At 37.5% G+C, this 18,716-nt stretch overlaps 1 protein-coding gene across 1 annotated transcript in view; it reads left to right on the top strand.

Moving 5' to 3' along the window:
- Window positions 1–18,716, top strand: part of LOC117572508 (LIM/homeobox protein Lhx1) — a 71,489-nt gene that overhangs the window by 34,915 nt on the left and 17,858 nt on the right. The gene's annotated exons all lie outside the window — the stretch shown is intronic.

Raw genomic sequence — 18,716 nt, 5'->3', positions numbered from 1 at the left:
TGTGCCAAAATGCTGAATTGAGGTTATGTATACAAAACGGAAACGGAAATGTGCAGAGCTTTGTGCACAAAATGTCTGCGGAAGAACGCTATGCGATGAGGTGGACAGCACACACACACACACACACAGCACAGCACACACAGAGCACAGCATGGTTGGATGGTTGGCTGGTTGGTTGGATGGTTGGATGACTGGATGGCAGCAGGATTGTAGCATGAAGCTGGCTTAAGGCCGCACAAAGCTGGCTAAAAGCTTAGAATTGCGAAAAATACGAAATCGATTTTGAAAATTCTTCTCGTTTTTCTTGCTTTCTTTTTTTTCTCTCTCCCTGTTGCTGTTGCTGCTGGGTTGCCATAAATAAAATACAACAATGGACATTTCGAGGATGTGGCTGATGGGTGAGAGCAAGCGAGAAATAAAGAAGAAGAAGCTGTAGGAGGAATTAGGGGAGGAGGGGAGTTAGTAGCGCGGAGGGCGTGCAAAATTCTTGTGCTTAAGCCTTAAAGCTTTAAAGCTAAAGGCCAAATGCAGAGTTGAGAACAAAATTCAGAGAGTTCAATGAAATGGCATAAAATTAACTACAAGAGATGCCAGTATTAAAAACTAAATTATAAACAGCTTCTAAATATTATTCTATATGTTATTCAAAGAAAAAAGTGCACTGAAATTAAGCGGAAGTAGTTACAAAATAATTGACATTTATATATACATATATTACATCAACATTGATTTGTAGTTTTATTGCTAAATGCAAGATATAATAAAAAGAATTCGAGGGAAATTATTTCTTAATAAATTCTACTAAACTAACATAGATTTAATTGGAGAAGAAATACAAACTGTGAGATACCCGCTACTCATATCCAATGAAACCATATTTTACAAATATACTAAATATATACCAAAAATATACTGAAGGTTATTTGGTATATTAATATAGTTGCACATTTCAAATATACTATAGAGTACTAAAAATATCATATTACGAAAATACTCAAATATACCGAAGTCTATATTTGGTATATTGATATAGCTACACATTCAAAATATACTATAGAGAAAAATACTAAAATATACCGAAATCTATATTTGGTATATTGATATAGTTACACATTCAAAATATACCATAGGGAAAAATACTAAAATATACCGATGGCTATAATTAGTATATTGATATAGTGTTACATTCAAAATATACCATAAAAAATACTAAAATATACCGAAGTCTATATTTGGTATATTCATAAAGTTAACATACACATTCGAAATATATCATATGTAAAATACTATAATATACCGAAGTCTATATTTGGTATATTGATATAGTTACACATTTGAAATATACCTTAGAGAAAATACTAAAACATGCCGAAGTCTATATCTAGTATATTGATATAGTTACACATTCAAAATATACCATAGAGAAAAATAATTAAATATACCGATGACTATAATAAGTATATTGTCAAAGTACCACATTCTAAATATTTCTAATTTTCTTTCAACTATTTCAAATTTGTTCTGCGCAACTTATATGTTATATTTATTTTAAGAATTTTAATTAATAAACAAAGCAGTGCACAATTCTAATATCCAACCACTGTGCAGCGCTGACTGACTGACAAAGAGAATGTATGTGCAGGTGTTTTTGTTATTTCTCAACTTTCCCAACTCAATGCACTCAAACTGCGTCGTTGTCATTTGTGAATATTCACATGCTTTGTTTGCAAATATCTATTTTTTTTGCTGCCCGCTTTTGACCGCTTTGCTGTCATCCTTGTTGCTAGCTTTTGTTTTTTGTTAACTGTCATGTCTAGGCCTGTCCTGGCATTTGCTTTTGGCCTCACTTTGTTGTCCCTGTTCGAAGTTGTGCTTTGTATTTTTTGCTAGCGAGATTTCTATGACAAACAGCGCATAGAAAAATAGAATGACAATGAGAATTAGTTGGCAAAATAATAGTTCGAGAGAGAGAAATTGCAAATATGAAAAAAGTATTTTGAAATATAGAAAAAAAGTGTTATCTTTTTCTTTTTTTCATGTTATCGAGAGTCTCGGTCTGTGTTTAGGTCTATATGTAATTGCTTCTTATTTGTGAAGCGTTCACCTGTCCTCAGTTGAGTGTAGAATTGTTTCGGTTTGCGCTTCGGCTTGAAGCCCGCACTTGGTGCGCATTTTATGTTTATTTTATTTGTAGTTTGCCTTTATTTTTACAGCCACTTTAAAGCTATTTTTAATGGGCTTTTACTACGGAGCACAGTGAGTAACAGAGGAAGAAAAACAGAGAGAGACACAGAGAGAGAGGAAGAGAGAAAACCTTTATTTTATTTTCGGTTGTGTTAGGTTAACTTTTCAGTCTTGACTTCGACTTTGAGGCACTCTCGTAATGCGCGTGAAAATAAAGTTTTTCGCTTGAAAAAACGTTAAATAGCGGCTATAAATGAACACACACACATATAGCAATAACAACTACTTACGATTACGAACAGCTACAACTGGGGATAACTCCTCTTAACTCATTCTATTTGGCATGCATGACTCAGTTGCCTAAATGAAAATCTAGCTAACACATTGCAGCCGTTCCCCTAAAAAAACAAATCTGTGACTCAGTTTTGTGGGTGACTCTTGCCAGCGATCCCATCGATCCGTCCGTCGATCTCCAGTGACTCTGAGTCAACACAAAATACAGAAAAACAGAAAACTGAAAACAGAAAAACGTTATCAGCAACAACAACAGCGACTGTCAACAGGCTGGGGAGTCAGTGAAGCATTTGAGTGGGTCGCAAACTGGGTCAAATGAAATGCATTTTCATGGCTCTTTGCTGTTGGCGCCCGAGCCTGACAAAACATTCGACTGCAACTCGAAACTTGAAACTGGAGATCTTAACGTAAATAATTATGATTATGCCCGAATATGCTTGATTTCCATTCGCAGTTTCAGTTGCAGTTAGTCAAAACTAGGACAGCTCGAATAACGCATTGGAAATCGAAACCGCAACTACTCGTAAAAAAGCAGCAAACTACAAAAATCTTCATAGAACAATGGCTTTTTATACCGTTTTATTTTTGGAAGTGTTTCAGCTATTTCGGAATAGAAAATTGAAGCCACAACTAAAAACTAGCAAAGTAAAAATGTTCACTTATTCATTTTAAACAATGCTTCAAATGACATTTGTTTTGTTTAATATATTTTATATTTAAAGTATCTCAGACTTGAAGTTCGCTTAACATATTTAGATTCTTAAATAGCATAGAAATATTATACATCGTATTTAAAAACGAAAACGCAGCACAGTTAAATATTTGAATACAAAATATTATTTTATTGCGCTGCTCTAAAAAGTAAATTCCCTTTGGTTTTATTTTACAACTATTGCATAAACTTGTTATCCAACTAAAATTCACATTTAAAATCGTACTAATTATATTTTATTTTGCAAATATTACATAAATTGCGGTAAACTGAAAATTCCCCCGAAATTTTAATATGTTTTTTAAGCTTGTATTATATAATAATATTATACAACAAAAGGCTGTCGAAACAATATCTGGTATGTTTAGTACTCTATGGTATATTTTGAATGTATTAAGTACTATATCATCTCAATTTGGTATATTATAGATAGACCTTATTAATAGACCTTCAGTATATTTTAGTATTTTTGTGGTATATTTAATTGGTATATTTTAAAATGAATACTTGCTTTTGTTGTAATCAATTTCCATTATTAATAGACCTTCATTATATATTAGTATTTTTGTGGTATATTTATTTGGTATATATTAAAATGAATACTTGCATTTGATATAAGCAATTTCCATTATTAAATTATTATTATTAGACTTTTATTTTAGTATTTTTGCGGTATATTTATTTGGTATATTTTAAAATGAATACTTGCTTTTGTTATAAGCAATTTCCATTATTAATAGACCTTCATTATATTTTAGTATTTTTGTGGTATATTTATTTGGTATATTTTAAAATGAATACTTGCTTTTGTTGTAATCAATTTCCATTATTAATAGACCTTCATTATATTTTAGTATTTTTGTAGTATAATTATTTGGTATATTTTAAAATGAATACTTGCTTTTGTTGTAATCAATTTCCATTATTAATAGACCTTCATTATATTTTAGTATTTTTGTGGTATATTTTAAAATTAATACTTGCTTTTGTTATAAGCAATTTCAATTATTAATAGACATTCATTATATTTTAGTATTTTTGTGGTATATTTATTTGGTATATTTTAAAATGAATACTTGCTTTTGTTATAAGCAATTTCCCTTAAAGCCATAACGTTTGCTTTGCAGTCAAGTTTAGCCAACAAATGAGCCATTTTATGTTGTTGAGAGCTAAACATTTTGGTTAAGTCTGAGCTGAAGACGTAAGTGTTCTTATTGCCATTTGAAATTTGAATTTTCTACCGTTTTCACCTGCCTTGCGTACGTGTATTTTAATGGCAACTGTCTGGCTTCCAGTTGAGCGTCAGTTACCAAGTGCCTTCCCAACCACTTCACCTCCCCTCTGCTATTTTATGTTGCCAGAAGTAGCAGCAGCAGAAGCAGCAGCTTTGCATCAGCAGCTGCCATCAAATGCACAATTCATTTGCGCATAAATTTTGCGCAGATTTTTACAGTCACATAAAGCTCGAGACGCTGCAGTTCTTAAACTGGGCAACTGCCAACTGGGGAGCCTCTCAGCTGTTGAGAGAGAGAAAGAGAGAGAGATGGGGAAAAAAAGCAATAAAAATCAGCAAGCTGTGACAATTTCACGGGCGTTTCTCTGCGCGTTCCGGGAGCGGCCCACGCGTCGCCGGCGCTATGCAAATGTCACAAATGATAAACGCAATGAGCATAAATAAAAAAAACAGCAACAAAAACAACAACAGCAACAACAACTATTCGCATTCAATATTCAACACAAAAAAGGAAAAGAGAGAAAAATACCTAAATCTCGCGCTCGTGCTCGTGAAAAGATAAAAAAAGAGCAACTGAAGAATTATGGCTTGCGAATCGGGCGACTTATTTATTAGTGTCACAAATCGTTTAAAATTATATTCGCACAAAAATCTTTATTACGCGCAAATATCAAAAACGAAGCAGGGTATGCGAGAGGTCCGAAAAGAAAGATTCAAAATATATGGAAAGCTGCATACATTTTATAGCCAAGAAATATCAATTAAAAGTGGTAAAAATGTATCATAAACTATGATTATTAAGCTGCCGTTTCTTTAAATTTCATACATAGGCAGAGAGAAAATTATCTAGATTGAAAAGTGGATTTTCAATCTTAAAAAAAATCTTGAATAAATCTTAAAATCTGAGTGTTTTCTTCAACTTTCGTTTTGAGATTAAAAAATCTTCTTTTAAGATCGAAAATATGTCAAATTCAATTCTTCTTGTTTTTGTTTCTTAAAATGTTAAAATTTCGTTCCATTAAAATAAGAACCTAGTTTCTGGTGTTGTTGCTGTTAGCCCAGTAAATCAACAATATATAACACAATTTTTCATTCTTAAGTTGCACTTTTTGTAGGGTATCTTGCAGTCACCACAATCGTTGCATTTAATGCGCTTCTTTTCTCGCGTTTATGTGTTAATCGATTTAAGATTGTTGCTGTTGTTGTTGCTGTTGTGGCTGCTGCCATTTACTTTGCTTATAGCACACATAAATTTGCGAAACAAAACGAGCAGCCGCCTGTCCAACAAATTTGACTGTGATTTATATTTTAAAGCTACGTTTTTTTATTATTATTTTGTATTTGCGCTTGCAATTGTTTTTGCTTTGTTTAGTTTGGGGGCGCGCTTGTTGGGGCAAGGCAAAGGGAGGGGAAGGGGTAGGTTGAGTGTTGCAATCCATCACAGAAATATGTCAAAAATCTATGTAGGCAAAAAAACGCTGACAGACAATTTATGTATAAACAACAAAAAACAAAAGGAAAAGCAAAATGCGAAACGCAAAAAATAGAAAACAAAGAGTAGAAAAATGGGGAAAAACGAGAACGAATAGCAGTGAATAAGTGTGAGTGTGTGTGTGTGTGTGTGAGTGCAACACAAGAAAATTATTTATTTTACTATATTGTATTTTTTTTTTGTTTTTTTTTTGTTACTTTGAAATTGATATGTTTGACAGGCAGCGACGTTGAAAACGGGGCAAGAAAAAAACGCAATGGGAAAGCATTGAGTGAAGGCCGTTGGGAAAATTGAAAAAAATACATGCAGAATATACTCGTATTATAAATATATATTGATATATGGCATAAAAATTATGTATATATTGAAAAATATCCATGCAAAAATTAGGCATAATTACAAAAGAAAGTTGTCTGCATTCTTTCTCTTTTTTTTTGTTGTTTTTGTGTTTGGCCTCACGTAGTTAAATCTATAATTAAAGTAATTCGCCGCCTTGCTTGCGGTTGGTTTATTGAAATCGCAAACAACATTTATTAAACATAATGCAGCGCGGCATTCTGCGGCATTGCCACGCCCACAAATAATGGAAAAACTTGATTGAGCAGCGAGTAAAGTTGCATGTTGCATATTGCAAGCAGTTTGCGCTGCACCACGCCCAGCTCTCGATATATATTATGTGTGTGTGTTGCCCACATGACAAATTGTTGACAACGCGAGCAGCAGGACCACACACAAACACACACACACACACACACATGGCTGACAGGAAACAAGGCCAGCAACAACAACAACAACAACAATGAGAGCAACAACCTATATCCGTCTCCATCTGCATGAATTGCAAATGAATTGATGCGCTTTGTTGACTTTTGTCAATTGGGATTATGGCCATGCCCCTAAAACCGCCGTCGCCGCCGCCGTTGTTGCTGTTGTTGTTGTTGTTGCTGCTGCTGCCGTGCAACCAGATTAACAATTGGCTTAAACCGTGCCAAACAAAGTGTCGAAAAGCGAGCCTAAGCCACAAACGGATCGCTATCGCTATCGGAATTGGGAACGAGAACCAAAAACACACACAGACTCACAGCAATTGTTGTTGTCGTTGTTGTTGTTGTTGTTGCTGGTCTACCTGCCCACGCGATCGCATAGATCAGAGATCAGCGCGCCTAGATTATGAGACAGCAACTCAGCTCAGTTCAGTTCAGCTCAACTCAACTCAACTCGCCGAGGGATTTGTGAAAACAGATCTTTTTACGGATTAAAATAAACGAAACTCGAACTGCGTTCGCTTGCTCCATTCTCTTCCCAGACTGCGAGACTGACAAAATGCCAGACTGACTGACTGACAGATCAACTGAACAACGCGTCTCCCTCTCTCTTCTCTCTCCCTCTCTCTCTCTCTCCCTCTCTGTCTCTGTTCTCAGTTGTTGTTCACTTTTAAGTCTCATGACAACAAATTTCCAACACACACACACGCCGCTAAATCTCTGGGCTAGAATAACAATATTTTTTGCATAAAACCAACGAATTCACTGAACAAATATATGAGAGAATTAGTAAATAAATAAATATGGGAAAAATGCTGGAAAGTGTGAAATCAAGGAATCATAGTAAAACTGCAAAAGGAATTGAATTATTATATTATATATTATAGCAATTAAAAGTGACAGAAGACTTTCTATTCAACTAGAAAAGACAGCTGCATTTATTTCAAACTGCAAAAATGTCATTTGCTCTCATTTTAAATTTTAAATTTTATTAAATCACACTCGAAATAATCGAAAGTCGAGGGTAAAAAAAGTAAAATAGTACGGTATTATTGTATTATTGTAAAATATATCAAATTAACATATTGATACAGTACTAACATATACCATGGACTATATTTGGTATATTGATGTTGTAATATATTCAAAATATACCATAGACTATTAAAATTATTCATAAAATATACCGAATTGATGTATAGCTAATACTAAAATACACTGAATAGTATATTCGGTATATTAATATACCACAACATTCAAATTATATCATAGAGTACGACAGGCATTCCTAAATATACCAAATTATACATAAATATACCGATGGTTATATGTATTTGGTATATTTATGAAGGTCTACATTCAAAATATATCACATATTTTAAAATTTCAACTAAAAGTATAATTTATATACTTTTATAATATTTATAAAATTTATAATCTTTATATAACATTTATTTTAATAGCATTTAATTGAAAACTTCAATTGATATGTTATCTCAAGCCATTTGCACTAAGAAATATTTACGCTACTGAATTCATTGACAACTCTTTAATTAAGTTGCATTTACTTCAATGTATGAATGAATGAAACATTCTTTAACTCCATTTGCTGCTGTCCCACTGGAGTCCGTTCCATTTCCGGCCATTCCATTTCCGCTTGTTCCTCTTTGCATTCGTCGCAAAACAGTTTCAGTTACGCACTTCGGCATTTTCTGTTTTTGCAATGGCGGCCAGGCCAAAAGATCAGCCTACAAAAAAGGGAAAACACAGTTAAACAAAATTCATTCTTGATAAACAAAAGACGCCATTTTGTGTACGTTTAATTTTTTTTTTGTTAGTGTCGTCTGTTGTTATTTGTTCACTTATATAATTTTTTGCATGTCTTTTGAGACACCTTTAGGGACCCTTTTGCGGGCGCGTTGAAATGAAAGAATAACAGAAAACACAGCAACAGCAACAACAACAACAATAAAAACAAAGGCAAAACAACAAGCAGAGGGAGTGGGGCAGGAAACAGGAGACAGAGGTAGACGTAGAGGAAGGGGCAGTTGGGAAAAGGCGCAACTTGGTATCAATTTCAGCAAAAGCAACAGCAACAACAGCAATAATAATAAAAACAAAAATGAGAGCAGAGCGCATTTAAAATATTTTACAATACATACACACACACACTGATACACTCGCTATGTAAATCCTTTTTGGCACAGCTCAACGCGTTTGGCAGGCACCAAAGCAGGGCGCGCGTTGCCTTCAAATCCTGTTGCTTTAGGCAACGGTGACGTCGACAGCAACAACAATAACATAAGAGAAAAAGGTTGTGCCCTTAAAACCAACATGGCAAAAAGGATCACTTTACAAATGCCCACAAATGCGGCCGGTTTTCGATGCGACTTGCGGAGCAATTGTTGTTTGCTCGCCCGTTTATTGTTGCTGTTATTCCAAGCGGCATTTGCCACAAGCGACAAGCAGCAACAACAACAGCAACAACAACAAAGCGAAAAGGTAAACGTACGCGTTGAGGCCAAAAAAACAAAAGCAAAGCCGAAACAAACCGAAGCAAACTCTCGCACCCCAAAACAACACAAACTCTAACTCTAATTCAACTCAACTCAACTCAATCCCAAGACCGTCGTCGTAGTCTAAAGTCCAATCCCAAGCCTAGAGAGTCCACCAACCAACTCTTAGACGTTTACCCCGTTAGACGTTTACCTTTAAATTCATGCGTTGTGAGGCGCCTCTTGCCGCCTCTCCGTAATGCCAATCAAAACATTGTCTTGGTCTTCGACTGGGTCTTGAGCTTAGAGTGCTGCGACCTTTAGTGGTTGCACTCTTCTTGATACGACTTTTTTAGGGATGTGGCAAGCAGGAGGCAACTTGAGCCCAATTCTAATTGGTCATAAATACGAAACGAGCTTTTAGTTTTATATATAGTACTCTCTGCGCACAGAGTTCAACCGTTTATTTGACCCGATCGAAGCTAATGCCAGCAAAAAAATAATTTAAACAAATGTCAGCAAAATTCACTTAACTTGTAGTTATTAAACTTTTCTTTCAAGTTTTATATTATCAATTTGGATATTCGGCATAAATGTAAAGTTGAATATCTCAATCAACTTGCCAGCATTATGTTGCTCTTCAAAATATATTTTAAAACATAGTTTCTCTTTTACATTCTACACTTAAATTTTATCGAAAGAAATTTCCATTAAGAATTAATTTAAAATTCAATTTATCTATTTGCTTATATTGTATTTTAATATACAATTTTACCCTTTTAATATTTGCTTACTTCTCTTATGCATTCCACATTCGAATCTATATCATATCATATAATCAATCATATCATACAATCAAATTCCTAGCTGTATCTGGTATTGAATAGACAGACTCAGAAGTGTTAATCGGAAAAATGCAAACTTCTATAGTACATCCGAATTTGTTTTAAGAATTATTTAAAAATTTCATTCAATATTGAATTGCTCTTTAAGACGAATTTTGAAATATAATTTTGTTGGCCAGATGAAATCGAGAAATGTCTTTTAAATGTTTCTTCTATTTAATATTTCGTGAGTTAGGAACGCTTAAGTGATACAAATTTGTATTAAAAATGAAACCAAATTTTATGCGTTCAATAATTAGCTAAATAATTTAGCTTGTTTTGCTGTGAGTTTCAACAGAATTCATCGATTATAGGTCGCAGACGAAGTTCAATTAAAGTTTTCGTAGTGCTGCGTTAATTCCTGGTAAGCAATCTCTATCTCACTCTCTCTCTCTCTCTGTCTCTCTCTAGCGTTGCCCCAAATGTCAGCAGCAGGCAGACAGGCGAATGGTCAGCGGTGGCGTCTCTCACTCTCTCTCTCTCGCATGTGGCAAATGTCTGGTGGCATTTAGTGCCAGTTGAGCGACAATTGGCGAGGCGAGGCGAGCGTCGTCACGTCAAGGTCAGCCATCGTCAGGCCTGGGGTCAGTTTTGTAATGAGTGTCCGGCACAGAAGAAGCATGAAGTGGGGGAAAGAACGTGGCATGTGGCATGTGGCATGCGGCGGTTGCATTGAGTGACAGTTTTGTGCTCCCAATTTCGAATGCGCCTCAGTTTTGGGGGAAAAGTCTTTTGTGTGTCTTTTGTGTAAGTTTTGCACTTAATTTCGATTTGTGTTGCGTGCAACATTTAAAATTTATAGACAAATACTCAACTGCCCTTTATCCTGTACCTGCCACGATGTGTCCCCCGTGCCCCGTGCCCCGTCCCCCTCAAGCCAGCTAGCCACTTGGCATGCTCAACGGAGTGTAAAGTGTAGCATGCCCCATGCCCAGCCAAAGACGGGGTTGTGCTCAGCCAAATGAAGTTGCCACTCACACTTGCCACACACACACCCCTCACTTACACACTTACATATATATTTACCACACTTCCCCCAATTCGTTTGGCATTTTCGTGTTTCCCTTTTTCCCCCATTTTCAGTGCTGTTTGCTTGCTGGTTGCTCTGCGCGCGCGTTTTTCATGCTTTGATGCGGCGTCACAAATTGTTGTGGTATTTGTTGTCGTCTATTGTTGTTGCTGTTGTTGTTGCTGCACCCTCGCAAATAATTGTACAACAACAGGAGAAATTCGTTTGTTTAATTCATTTGCTGTTTGCCGCGTGGCGTTGCCTTGGCTTTAACTTTGCCCGCCGCGGTATCTGTCGCCGGCATTTCCTTGGCCGTCAAACAAAGTCCATGGCAAAGTGTCAAAAACAGTTTTCAGCTCTACAACAAAAGGGGAAGAGGGAAGAGGGGGAAGAGAGGGAAGAGAGGGAAGAGAGGGGCTGCCATCGCACTTGGCGCAGCAAAACAATTGAAGAACTTGACGCTGCACTTTGCACACAATTTCTACAGCAACAACAACAACAACAACAAGAACAACAATGTGTTGCAGGCGTTGAAGCATAAATTGCATGACAAATAAAGCTGCCAGCTCCTCCTTGACGCAGGACAATGACGAGCACACTGACAATGCCACCGAAACGGGGCATCAACATCAACAACATCAAAGGCCAAAAACCCAAAATTGTTTGCCCAAAATGCGTGGCCCTCAAAACGTTGCTGTCGTTGCTTTTGCTGTTGCTGTTGCCGCAACTTGCAGCTACCAGATTTGTTTGTCTGCCACTTGGGGCAGCTATTAAGTGGATATACACAGAGCGAAAGAGCGAAAATTGGGGACAGCATAGAGACCACTGAACAGAACTTTCTCATTAAGAGCAAGCAATTTGTAAGATGATTTGAGAACACGAAATTAGCTAAGTAATTTTTATACTAGATACCCATAGGGTTAAAGGGTATTATAACTTTATGTAACAGGCAAAAGGAGTCAACTTCGATCCCTTAAAGTATATGCAATATATACCTGATCAGCGTCATCATCGAAAACGACTGCTTTAGCTGACCATTTGGTATATTCTGTATTCTATAGTACATATGTTTTGAATGTGGTACTATATTAATATACCATATATAGCCTTTGGTATATTGTAGTATTTTTGCAGTATATGTATGGTATTTTTGTAGAATATGGTTTTATTGAAAAAATGTAGTAGTATATACCAAACACAGCCGTCGGTATATTTTTGTATTTTCGGTATATTTTTGGTATTTTTGTAGAACATGGTTTTATTGAAAATAGGTAGTACTATATACCAAACACACAGTCGTCGGTATATTTTAGTATTTTCAGTATATTTTTGGTATTTTTTGTAGAATATTTTATTATAAATAAGTAGCGGGTATCTCGCTGAAAAAGTGATTGTATTAAATATTTGATAGTTCTCTTATAGTATTTTAATAATATGCTCATTAAATTTTATATAATTTATTTAGTATCTTACAGAAAAGTAAATTTATCAAAGTAATTTGATTTTCATTTCATTTCATTTTTCGATTATAAATATCTGGCAGGCAACTGTGTATTGGCTAGTTATGAGGCATGCAACTCGTTGATGGAAGCTGCAACCAAAGTTGGCAGTAGAAAGTTGGCAGAGAAGGAGTAAACGAGGAGTTTAGTGATAATTTTTGGCTATTTTTAGCTGGTTTCAGACGCAGTTTGCAAGGCATTAAGGCGGTTGCATAACATTGCCAAAGCTTGCGTAACTCTCGCATGCCGAATGCTTTGAAGCATGCAACAGCGACAGCAAGAGGTGGAGAAGGGGGTAGGGGAGAAACGATAACAACAACAAGACATGCAAAGCACACATATCACATCTCAGTTGGGGATTAGAGTCGCCGCACTAAGCTGCCACAAAGCAGAGGACGGACAGCGGGGGACGGGGTTGAGTTCAAGGTACTAAGAACAGCAGCAGGCGTGAGGGGAGTGAAGGGGGGAAGTGTAGAGTGTAGTTTGTGGAGTGTCGAGTGTAGAAGCGAAGACGCGACTTGAAAGTCTGCCAACAACAACAACAACAAAAAGACAGTGTCAATGTGAAGCTGGCAAAAAGTAAATCCCAAGCTCAAGACGTGAGTAGCACCTGGCTCTCTGTGTGTGTGTGTGTGTGTATGTGTGTGTTTGAGTGTGTGTGAGTGTATGCAAGTGTGTGCGTGTGTGTGACAATTCAAATCAGCAACGCACTGACAGGAATTAACCTAATTTTACAGCCAACAAACTTGAGCCGCAGTCACACTGCGCTCTTTCTCTCTTACTCTTCTCTCTATCTCTGTCTCACTTCATCTCTTGCCTCTTCTATGCCTTGCATGAATGAAGATGACGACGACGACGACGACTCATGGATACTTTCAGTATGCGCTCATGTAGAAAATCCAGCGATCTGTTCCACGTCCATGCCGCATTTTTCATGCCGCGTACGTTGCGTTGCGCTCTGTGTATGTGTGTGTGTGTGTGTGCACTTAATAGTTGCCCATAAACACACGGTCGCAAAAGCACCAAGAGGACCAACATCCAACAGTACAAGTTAAAGTCGCAGTCGCAGTCACAGTTTCAGTTTCTCAGTTCCCCTTTTTGCAGTTCAGTTCAGTTCTCAGTTCTCTCAGTTCTCGCAGCTGAGCCAAAGACCAAATTCATTGCCTCCTGTTGTGGGGAGCATCGCCTTGCCGCTGCCTCTGGCGTGGAGGGTTGCCAACCCATACCAATTTTACCATTCCATGCTATCGTCAGCAGCAGAGTCGATTTTTCTGCATCGTGAACCACATGATGCAAAACTAATTCGAAATTAATGTGTGTGCGCTTTGTCTATGCCCTTTTTCCCTGTTCTTTTTTTTTTTTGAGAGAGAGAGTAGGGGTTGAGACAGGGGCGGATGCTGCTTGCCGCCTGCCCGTTTGCCGGGTGCTTAAGCCGACTACCCCGAGACCCAAAAGCTGAGCTCAGCTGCCACCCACAACACAACACAACACAACAAAAACACTGACGAACCACTTGCGCACTTGTCACAAAAAAATAAAGTAGGTAAACAACGGAACTGAACTGAACTGCAAAGCGATACAGTGTTAAAGTCTCCCCCTGTCACAATATTTTGTGCTATGCTGGCAACCCTGGGGAATATTGTTATTAGATTAGAATATATTTCAAAGACGCAAACCGTTTACGCTCGGCGATTATATTTAGTTTAGATTGAGAGAAAATGGTTAAACATAAAGTGAGACATATAAATAGTTTAACAAATTTATTTAGATTGAAAGAAAATGGTTAAACATAAAGTGAGAAATATAAATAGTTTAACAAATTTAGTTTAGAATGAAAGAAAATGGTTAAACATAAAGTGAGACATATAAATAGTTTAACAAATTTATTTAGATTGAATGAAAATGGTTAAATATAAAATGGGAAACATAATTAGTTTAACAAATTTATTTATTTTGTTAACTTACAGTTTCGTTAACTTAAGTTTCGTCTTAAAGAAGGAATTTGACAAACCCTGTTAAAGAAATAGTTTAGCAAATTCATAGATTTTTTATCTTACAAACTACAAGTTTCGTTTTTTAAATATGAGTTCAAAATCATTTGAATAAGATTAGAGTTAAATTGCTGCTAATTAGTTTATATATCTTTGCATTAAATGACAACTCTGTAAAACTAAGCAAAGTAAATAACATAATATTGTGGCACATTCATCAGCCTATATATTTTTTATATAGTTATTTGCATTGGTGACAACCCTAGGATATATAATTTTATAGAATGTTAGTTTAGTGCTGTAGTTTGATTTTCTTTTCTAAGTAATTTACTTTATCAACTTTTGCTCTTCAAATAGAAAGAAAGTGAGGCAGAAAGAAGCGGAGTGAGGCAAAGTTTGCTGTAGTTAAAGGCTCGTAGTGTTTGCCATAGTTAATGGCATTAATCCGCCGATCGGATCGGATGCAAATATATGCCTTCAAATTGAAAGCACAACAAGCAACGCGAAGGGCGCTTTTTGTGTGCCTGTGTGTGGCAGGTGCGAGGACACTTTAAGGACTTACGAGATGAGAATGGGATGAAGGCAGGAAGGGAGGAAGGTCGTGGAGGGGAGAGGGAGGAATCTGTTGCGACTGTTGCAAGATGCGTTGCCAAACATCGCACTTGACTATGCAAACAAGCAAGTGGGCGTTGAATTGCACGAGGGCGTGGCATGGCGTGCCATGGCCTTTGTTTATTTATTTGCCAGTCGCTGTCCTTGTTTCCCTTCCTCCCTCCTTCTGGCATTCGCGCTATTTGTCACCATGCCCCCAGCCCCTGTGTCTCGTCCATCTGTTTGTCTGCCTGTTTGCTTGGCTGTCAGTCAAAACGATTGAGCTCAAGGCTCAAGGATGCTGCTGCCGTTGCACTTGTGCGTCTTCCTGCCACGAGGACGCCAACTGCCGTGGCAGCCGTTGCTGTTTGTCTTGCACAAACAGAGGCGTCAACATTACAAGTGTGGAGCCAGCAGAGGGACGAGGGAAGAGAGGGAGGGAGCAGCAACCCACCCACAAAAAATAGCAAGAAAAAGAAAAATAAGAAAAGGAATTTATTTTTCCTAAGCGAAAAATGAGTGTTTGAACTTTTATGGCTGCCAGGGGGCAACAGCAGCGGAGGAGGAGGGTGGCTGTGGCAGAGGGTTGCTCTCAATGGCATAATTGCTATTGCTACAACAACAATTACAAACAACAGCAGCAGCAGCAGCAGCAGAAGACGAAGAGGCAGCGGCAACGGTTGTATAGGTTTTTGTGGCAATCAAATGAAGTGTTCCTGAATGGTTTTCAAAGTTAATTTGAGTGATGCTTGAAGCGAGTTGTTGTTGCTGTTGCTGCTGCTGTTGTTGCTGCTGCTGTTGCTGGTACTGACAACCCTCCGTTTGGCTGTGTTGCGCCCTTCTGTCTTCAATCGCCCAACGCCCATCGCCCATCGGTCGCGTGTTTATTAACATGTGTTAACAACAAACTTAAAGCGCCCATATGGAAGCAACTCACTATATTGAGATTCGACTCTGGTTCCGTTTGAACCGTGTGTATGTGTGTGTGTGTGTGTGTGTGTGCTCCAAGGGTTTCTTTCCATTCCCATTCTCAGAGTTCTTTTGTCATAGGAAACTGGGCGACATGTAAGCGATGCTGGTAAACACTTCAAGTTTCCGTTTCGTTTCATTTTTAGCTCTTGTTGTGTTTAGCTGGTTTTTTTCTTTTCATTTTTTTGGTGGTTGAGTGGTTGCTTGGATGACTGAGTTCATTTCTGGGTGGTTGGGTGATGATGTTGCTGCTTCTACTTCTGCTGCGGGTCAATTGAGTGACGCTTAAGCGGCACAATTTGAAGCACCTGACGCAATTTGGCAGCAGACCTTTCGAGACGATATGCTGCCACTAAAGAAATCGATCATGAAAACACTTGAAAGCTGAGAGCGACTCAAGGGAGAACTTGGAAAATGTTGAACCAAGAAATCAGCCAAAGCGATCTTTGCTCTTGATGAGACTTTTTAACAAGCAATGAGATCTTTAAGGCTTGAGACAAAGCTAATGAACTTGTAAAAAGGAATACAAAATAAAAAGTGAAAGAGCCCTTAAGAAAACGTAATAACCAATGTTCAACTAGATGATGTTAAATACAATTTAGAATTGTTTTTAAACTAGAATATTTATTGTTATTTTTTAAGAGTCGAAAAACAGTTGAGTTTAGTAAGATGAGAGGCATCTATGAATTTAGTAAAATGAAACATTCAATTTATTTAGAATAAGTAAGAAGACAACAGTCAAGTGTGCTTGACTTGCTACCCATTTTGGATAAGAGTAAAACAGTGCGGTATTATTCTTCAAATATACCAAATTAATATACTGCAAAAATACTATAATATACCGAAGAAAATATTTGGATAAGAGCAAAATAATATGATATTATTCTTCAAATATACCAAATTAATATACTGCAAAAATACTAAAAAAAAAATACCAAAGGCAATATTTGTATATTTCTCCAATTATACCAAATTAATATACCGTAAAAATACTAAAAATTTACCAAGGACTATATTTCAAATATACCAAATTAATATACCGCAAAAATACTAAAATTTTGGTATAGTACCAAATTCCACTTTATGGGTAGCGGGTATAATAAAACGGTCATTCTTCTTATATATTTTTTCATACAGCAAAAATACTACAATATACCAAAGGCTATACTTAGTATTATATATTAGTAAAGAACTACATTCGACCCAATGGATAGCTGATATAATAAATCTTTAAAAAAAGTCATTCCTTTTAGATAACTTTTCAAACAACTTTTGCTTGGCCAACTTTTAAATATTTTGTTCGTCACAAAATCTTGCAAAGAACTTCTTTCACTCTCTGTGGTTTTCTTAAGCCCCGTCTAACAAGACTGCAGCTGGCAGGCAGCAGCGATTTGAGCGGAGTCTTGCAGACAAGTTTGGCATTTCCGACTTGGGCAATTGCAACAATTATTTCCGCTGTCTGAAACGTTCAGCAGTTCTAGCCAATGAATGCAATTAAAGTGCGCTCTCCACACTCGAGCTAAATACATGACTGCATACTCGCATTCATATTCATATTCATATTCAGATTCGCATTCATATTCACATTCACAAGTTGTATTCTCTTCCTGCTGCTCGTCACTTGCGATTTGGTTGCAAAGCGATACGCAGCTGCATCAGGCATCAGCATCAGGCATCAGCATCATCATCGTGAATATCATCGTGATGTGGCACTGTGGGATTTGCATGCTCTGTTGCAAGAGGCAGCGGCTCGTAATGCGTTAAGCTCTCAGCTTCTCTCCCTGTCTGACAGGTGAACAACAACTCGGACAGAGAGTGAAACGGCATCCAAAGTGCAAGTCGAGGCTAATGACTCTTCTGCTGCGGCGCCAAATTCAAGGCATATTGTGAAATCAAAGCCAACAAAAGCATGTAACTGTTTTCCTCCCTTAGCTGGTTAGCTGGTTGTGTGGTTGTGGGCACGCATCTGGTGCGGATTAGATTATGCATAATAAAGTGTAATTTATTTTCGGCAAGTTGCCACAATTCTGTTGCTGTTGCTGTCAGGTGGATGTGTCCCCAGAGATAGAGCGAGAGCAATGCACAGATTTCAAAAAGAGCCAAGGGGTGGCTCTTCATCTCCCAGTGAAGACAATCGAATCGAGGCTGGTTGTTTTTTTCTTTTCGAGTGAGTGACACGTTTCAACGCGACTCTTTGTGTGCCGCGCTCGTGTGCCGCGCTTATCTGGAGCGGCACAGGATGACGACGTCGTCGTCGACGATGACGATGACGACGCGTGTCAGCATTTTACATGGCAGACAACTTAGCGATAACAGCGAATGAGAGGAGGGAATGAGTTGAGGTTGAGGTATTGCACTGTCAGCCAACCATTCCCCATTCACCATTCAGACTTAATCAACTTATTTGGGCATCAGAGAAAGCAAAGCGGCAGAAACTGCATTTGACACGTGACTCCAGGGCTAAGGGCTACTTAGACCATGAAATGGCGACACGTGACCACCCCCAGGGGTAGTCACGAGAGGGTGGGGTGGGGGTGTAGTCGTGCTTTTTGGCTTATCCCAGCACAAATATTATTTATTGCAATTGTATTTTAAGTG

The sequence above is a fragment of the Drosophila albomicans genome, chromosome X, assembly GCF_009650485.2.
Source record: "Drosophila albomicans strain 15112-1751.03 chromosome X, ASM965048v2, whole genome shotgun sequence".
Classification (NCBI taxonomy): domain Eukaryota; kingdom Metazoa; phylum Arthropoda; class Insecta; order Diptera; family Drosophilidae; genus Drosophila; species Drosophila albomicans.
This window is presented reverse-complemented; position numbering and strand designations above follow the sequence as displayed.